Here is a 6042-nt window from a genome sequence, read left to right on the forward strand (position 1 = left end):
CATCGAGAAATAAATCTCCATTTGGCACAAGGGCTAGATTTAGCTACAGCAAAATATGACCAGTTTTAGAATATCATCATGTTCTTTGTTCACGCTCTCAACTCCCTGCTTAGAAGAAGCCCACCCTAGGAAAAAAAAATGCCCTTGGATATTAAACATCTGCAGCTCCTATGAAACATCAGCTGGGGGCATTGAAAAGGAAAGCAGACGCCCATCAGTGGACGACTTTGCTGCCCGACTCTTGCTTGGCTGCTCTCAGCCCTGTCAGGCGGTTTGGAAACTGTGAGCTGGGCTAGGGTGGAAGCTCATGCCTCCCCCACCGGAACGAGCTCCTGCGGCAGCCGGCTCCTGGCTGTCCCCATCCCTGTCCCGTGCCCAGGAGAGCAGCAGGAGCCAAGCTGGGGCTGTGTGCCGTGCGGCTGGGCTGGCACTGTGGGAAGTAGCAATAACCATCATTTTCCTTGCAAACTGCCTTTGATCTCAATATAATTGGGATGCTGAAAACACGCATCCTGTGCCTTGCTTTTAAGTACAGAGCTGCTTTGCAGAGCAGCATTCTGCTATGCCACCTGCGAAATAGCACTGAAATAAGAAGACAAAACCACACCAAAACCCCGATTTACCCTGCAGAGGCTGGTTTCTGGACAGCAGCTTGAAGCAGGGGGGGTGCCTGGGGCTCAGCCCACCTCACGCAAACCTGGGTGTGAGGAGGTGAGGGTTGCTGCTGACTTGGAGATGAGTGGTTAGGAGGAGCCGAAGCAAGGGCTGAAGGCTGTGCGCCGGCGTGAGTTAAAACCCCAGCGTACAGCTGGTTGCTCACAAGAGCTCGCTGAGCAGCGGGTGAGGGAATCCTTCCAGGCGGCCACGCTTCCCTGACCTCCCCACCGAGTTAATCACTCCATCGCTCCCGCTGACGACAGACTGCAGAAGTGAGCTCACCCCTTGCCTGGCCTTGTTACTCAGCGGTTCCCAGTCCTCCGCCGCTGGGAACTTCCCAGCCGCCCCCGCGGGAACCCGCGGCCCTGGCCCCTGCGTGAGCATCCCGCAAGCCACGGGACCAAGGCAGGCAGGAGGTTGAACTGGGAGCCTGCCCAGAAGGCTGGTTACATGACTCTGGTGGCCCTGCCCTAGCAAAGGCAGGAACAGGAGCCAGGGCTCACTGTGACCAACACCAGGGACTTGGCTGCTCAGGGCAGTAATCCAGGCAGCAAGGAGGAACACACCTTGCCCGAATCCCACTCCGCTTCAGTCGGAACAGCAGCCCTGACACTGGCTAGGCTGCAATTCAGGATGCACCATCCTGCCTGAAGTGCCATGCAGTGACAGCCAAGCACAGCATCCTGACTCCAACAGCCATGCTACGTGGTGGGAGGCAATTAAATAGCATCTCATTTCCCCCTAGGGCAAGCAAAACAATATTCCTGCCCATCTCCACAAGAGGAAAGAGATGGTAAGGATGCAGGGTGGAGTAAAAACTAATGAGGTGTCTTCCCCTCCTTCAATTCTTTCTTGCCACATAGGGTTTAATGGCTGGAAAACAATCTGAGATCAGCAGATGTCAACAGCGCTGGAAAAGCGCACCCATGCAGATGAGTCACGAGCCCAGCACACCCAGCCGAGCCTAGAGACAGAGCAGAGATGTGCGATGCAATAAACCCTGTGCAGCTCCTGGGAAAGAGAAACCAAGTCGGGCAGAAAAAGCCACCTGCGGGCGTGATTTATTCAGTGCCTTCCTCTCGCCCCCACACTCCTGTCACTGCCATGTCCACTCGCCACGCTGTTGAGGGCATATCCACGCTGCTCCGGAGGAGCAACTTCAGCCCCAACAAATGGCCCAAAGGAAAAAAAAAAACAACACCACACAAGAAAACCCACCTCTCATCTGAGCATGTTCCTTCCCCTCCAACTCCTCCCGTCCCCCACACCCTTATCAACCCACTTCCACACTGAGCTACCCGTTAGTGGACAGACAGAGCAGAGGGATGGGAAGGTTGAGGTGAGCATCGAGAGGAGACACTAATGCATCCCGCACACAGAGCAGCTTTGCCGTGCAAAGGACAGCAAAGAGAGCATGGGGCAGTGCTGGCACGGGGGTGTGCAGCGTGTCCTGGGGCTCAGCAGCACAGGGGCAGGTGCCTGCAGGCAGCAGTGCCAGAGGAGCGACTCCTGCCTGTGCCAGGGAGATGGGCCAGCAGTGCCCCCAGGCACATCTGCTCCCGCTTTCTCTGCTTTCCGTGCCACTGACGTTCAAAACAAGCTGTTCCCAAGCCCAGAGGAAGGGCTGGTGCCTGCCCCGTGGTACCTGGCAGAGAGGGAGGCACAGCGTATCCCGTGGGACAAGTATGTGGTGCTGCGGGTGCTTCCCAGAAGGGCTGGATGTTTTGGCAGGGCTGGTGCTCCGCTCTTGCGGCACGCACGGGCAGCGTGTAGCAATACACAAGTACACAGCTCCAGCTGCCCCGCGCGCAGAAGAGGACTATCCAACAGCAAGTGCTCAGAGACCTCCCTACACAAGCCAAATCTCATCCAGCAGCAGCCACTGCCTGACTGCACAGCCGAGCTCCTCGCCCTCCTGCCCAACACACACCGCTAACAGCACGCACGGCTGTTTCACCTCTACAAAGCGCACTTCTCCTCCCCCCAAAATCCCCCAAAGCCTCAGCCTGGGAGCCAAGTTCAAAGTTGGTACAAAGCAGCTCAGCGCTGAGGTCAAACACAATCACTCCGATCTCCACCAGCCATAGCTCTGGCCCAGCTCTGCTAAGAACACTTGATCTCCTCCCAGAGTGCTGCCAGCTGGTTGAAATACAGCTGCTGCTTCAATAGCGCACAGAAAAAAGGCCTGACATTATTCAAAAAGACAAGTATCGCAGCGTTTGCTTTAGAGTTCATGTGAGCAGTTTCCACTGGCTGGAGAGGAGGGGGAGATGAGCAGGGGGAGCTGCTGGGTGCCAGAGCCTTTTGGGCTAAGCTGTCACTAGCTCCCACCCAAGAAGTCCCATGACACCAGGGTCACATGCTGTTTGCACAGGCACCCTGGGAGTGATCCAGTTCATAGAATCATATCACAGACTGGTTTGGGTTGGAAGGGACCTTAAAGACCATCTAGTTCCAAACCCCTGCCATGGGCAGGGACACCTTCCACTAGACCAGGTTGCTCCAAGCCCCATCCAACCTGGCCTTGAACACTGCCAGGGAGGGGGCAGCCACAGCTTCTCTGGGCAACCTGGGCCAGTGTCTCACCACCCTCATAGGAAAGAATTTCTTCTTAATATCTAATCTAAATCTCCCCGCTTTCAGTTTAAAACCATTCCCCCTCATCCCGTCACTCCATGCCCTTGTAAACAGCCCCTCCCCAGCTTTCCTGTAGCCCCTTCAGGTACTGGAAGGCTGCTATGAGGTGTCTCCGGAGCCTTCTCTTCTCCAGGCTGAACAGCCCCAACTCTCTCAGCCTGTCTTCATAGCAGAGGTGCTCCAGCCCTCTGATCATCTTCGTGGCCCTCCTCTACACTCACTCCAACAGCTCCATGTCCTTCTTATGTTGGGGGCCCCACTTCAGCTACAGCCTGTTAGAAGCCCATTCACCCTGGTCTCGCAGGTGCTCTGCAGAACCCCCATGGCATCACCACCTCTACCTCACCTCAACCTTCACACAGAGATTTCTGTTTTACCAAGACCAGATCTTCCAGCAGAAGCTTCCATCTTAACAAGCTTCACGACCTTCTCCAGCACGAGCTCCCCCGGCAAGCCCAGGCTGCCTCTTTGCAAGGCACAACATGGAGAAGGGCTGTCTTTTGTTTCAAGAGGAACCACGTGGACTCGTGCCTACCCACGCGCAGGATCAAATCGCGTGCCCAGCTCCTTCCCCGGTGCTTTGGAACCACCGTGGGTGGCTCACAGGAGTGACTCAGAGCCCTTCTGCTCCTGCCGTGCCAAAGCCTGGCTCCCTGTGCACTGGGGCATTGCAGTACATCGTTCAGGCTGTATTTAACCCCTTCTGCTCTCCATTGCTAGTATAAGCCAGGCAGACACCTTCTTTAGGGTCCTGGATACTGCCCCTTATCCCTTGATGTTTCTGAGCTCTGTTCTACCCTGTGCAGAGAAGCTGGTGTAAGTAGGCTTTGTCATGTGTGAGCTCTACAACTCACACTTTGGGAGTAAACTAGCACTGTTGCCAGCTCTCTTTTCCTTCCCCATGAAAACAGAGCCCCAATGACCCAGATGAAATGCCTCACTCTGACCAGGACATTTCCATGGCACAGACTGCTAGCATGACACAAAGCTTTAGGATGCTCTTTGGTCCCAAACCACCATCCATGGAGTGTCCCTGGCTCCTGCTCTGGTAAACGGGGCACATCCCCAAACTGGTACAGAGACATCCCTGCCAGAGACCACCTCCTTCCCCAGCCAGCTTCACGAGCAGCTTTCTTCATCCTAGAGAGGTTACAGATAAACTTGCACGCCAAAGCAATCTCTTCTCTTAATGAAATGCTTCCTCATAGGTCTACAGCCCATGGTGACAGTGTCACCCGCTGATCACTGGCACAGTTATTTGCCAGAAGGGAAGGCATCCATGTTACAGTGAAAACATTTTAAAGAGCGGATGGAGATCCTGCCAGGAGAGCCAGCCACAGGGAGAGGTGGAAAAAATGGAGCCAGTTAATCACCCTGCATGTGTTAGCTGTCTGGGTGGAAAATAGTCTGAAAATATCTTGTATTTCAGAGCAAGCACATAGTTTTCAGTGATTCAGCCAGCTGAAGCCCTGGCCTCCAAGTTTCAGAGACAGGCTAAGCCCATCTCTAAGCCCAGCTGTTCCCAGGCAGCTTCCTAAATGGAAATGGCATCCGGACATCTTAGCCCTGGGCATGGCTATGCCCACCTCAAACTTGGTGGCTTGCTCAGGCTCCCTTAAACATGGAGGGGCTTTGAGCAGATTGCTTTTTGTGGTTGGGGTAAATGTTGAGCCTAGCATTTTACCAAAAACCTGCTGGCCAGCATGCTTTCCAGAATCCTACATGTTCAGCTCCGTAGGGGAGGAGGATCCTATCCACCTGCTTTCCCAGTATTTTAGGCATTTTGGTCAAGCTCTGGCCCAGGACAGAAGCAGCTGGGCAATTCAGCCAGCTGCTCAGCATCTCCACGAGCCATAAGGATGGGCTTGGGCCACTCAGCTTTGTGATGAGAAAAAAAACAGCCCAAACCTGTATCTGATTAATAATTCTCATTTTAACAGTGTATTTAGCATTGGGGAAAGCTGCCAGCAAAAACTGTGGAGTCTAGTGCCTCAACCACCCACAGAACGTGAAAACACACAGCAAGGCACTGCTGCTGTCAGCTTCATCTAAAACCCGAGTGGAGGAAGAGGACCTTTCCTTCTGAACCCACATAGCCCATGCCCAGCCAAACAGGGTCCTGAAGACCATCAATCCTGGGCACAGGGGCTGAAGGCAGCTTGCTCAGGCTGCTGGGGAGCCAACAAACACCCTGCCAAGCACCCATTGCTGTCCTGCACCCTACACCCAGCCAGGCTGGTGCCACAGGAGCCCTAGGTGCAGGATCTCCAGGGCTCCCCCAGATCCTTGGTGGGACAAGGGTCACATCCTGCAGATGTGGCACCCTGGGAGGGCAGTCAGTGGTGGGACAGGTGGAGAAGCTGTTGGCATCGATATGGTCTTCCTCAGGCTCTGCAGCCTACCTGCTTTCCCTGCCAGCCTGGAAACCCAAGTGCAACCTAAGCCACAGAGCACAGAGAGTTCAACAAACAAGGGGAGGAGAGCAAGGCCCCAAGGTGCACTGTGCATGCCCAGGCCAACCCTCCTAGCAGCCAAGGAAAGGGCTTGCTAAGGAGAGCCATGGGCACAACCTGTTGACAAAGGAAAGCAGGGCTCCCGCACAAACGAACAGGCTCCACCTGGGGCAAGGGATTAGAAACCTCGGCACAGCCCTCAATTCCTCCCGGCAAACCGGCTGTGGCTCGAGGCAGGGATTAAACCCAGCCGCAGAGGAATGCAGATCCTTCCCGCCGCGGGGTCCAAGTTGGC

This window comes from Nyctibius grandis, chromosome 21 (genome assembly GCF_013368605.1).
Source record: "Nyctibius grandis isolate bNycGra1 chromosome 21, bNycGra1.pri, whole genome shotgun sequence".
In the NCBI taxonomy this organism is placed as follows: domain Eukaryota; kingdom Metazoa; phylum Chordata; class Aves; order Nyctibiiformes; family Nyctibiidae; genus Nyctibius; species Nyctibius grandis.